Source organism: Corvus brachyrhynchos, unplaced genomic scaffold, assembly GCF_000691975.1.
Source record: "Corvus brachyrhynchos isolate BGI_N302 unplaced genomic scaffold, ASM69197v1 scaffold720, whole genome shotgun sequence".
Taxonomy (NCBI): Eukaryota; Metazoa; Chordata; class Aves; order Passeriformes; family Corvidae; genus Corvus; species Corvus brachyrhynchos.
The window spans coordinates 10,511-11,813 of NW_008235978.1; positions in this window are offsets into that span (position 1 = coordinate 10,511).

A 1,303-nucleotide genomic window follows, 5' to 3' on the forward strand; every position below is an offset into this window, starting at 1 on the left:
TTTGGATACCCTGATCTGCTTTCGCCAGGCCTTGTTTGGAAACAGGAGAGATCTTGGAATGACGCTCCCGATATCCGAAATCCACGGGAATCCAGCTGTCCAGACAGCCCTCCCTGTCTAATCCCCACGGAGCAGCCTGTTGATCCTGTACCTTTCCTTGCTGCTGTGCTGGAAATTCCTCTGCTTTCCAACACCAGCTCCTATTTTCGAAGGATCCTAAAGACCAGGAGAAGGATAAAAGGGATGGAATGAGGGGAGAGACATTCCTGCCATGCCCAAGATAATTCCCGTGCTCCTCAGGGGGGTGGGGGCTCCTCCTGCTAAAGGCCACGTGCGTATTCCTGCAGACATTTCTGTTTTCCACGGAGCAATAATGGATATTTATGGGCTGCCCACTTGTGCTCACGTCTTCCAGCTGAGATGACGCCGTTAATTTGGGACAGAGTGTGCCCAAACCTGGGGGGAAGTGCTCAGGAATTCCGGGCTCCCAGGGCTGACGAAGCAAAGCCTTTAATTAAATCCCACCTTGGATAGGCCTGGCTCAGTGGGAGTGATTAAAGGACGAGGTTTTGAGGTGTTGTCCTGCTTGGGATCTCCCAGATCCAGACCTAATCACGTAATTGCTTCATAATGGAATGATCCCTGCCAGCACCAGGGTCCTGTGGAATAGTGGGAATGATCCATGAGCCCTGTGCAGCAGCGAACCCCCAGCCCCCCTGGGCACCCCGGCTGGGGGGCACCCAGAGCTGGGCTTGGGAATGGGCTGGGAGAAGGTGCTGAGCAGTCTGGTGGATGCACTACTGCGGGTGTGGCTCGGGCTGCTTTACCACGGGATCATGGAATGTCCTGATGGAAGGGACCCACAGGGACCATGGGTCCAACTCTGCCCTGCACAGACACCCCCAGAATCCCCCCTGTGCCTGGGGGTGGTTTATGTTGTGTTTTCCCTGTTTTCCATCCCCCACTGCACCTCCCCTCCACAGGAAAGAATTTCCTCTACCCTGAATTCCTGCTGTTCCACTGCTCCAAGGAGCTGTTATTCATCAAATTCCCCACTTAAAGAGCTGCTTCACATCTCTAATTTATATCATTTCCATTCCCCTGAAAAACACTCCTCAAAGCCCATCCCATTCCCCTCCCAAGGGCAGGGACACCTCCCACTGTCCCAGGCTGCTCCCAGCCCCAATGTCCAGCCTGGCCTTGGGGACTGCCAGGGATCCAGGGGCAGCCCCAGCTGCTCTGGGCACCCTGTGCCAGGGCCTGCCCACCCTCCCAGGGAACAATTCCTGCCCAAGATCCCATC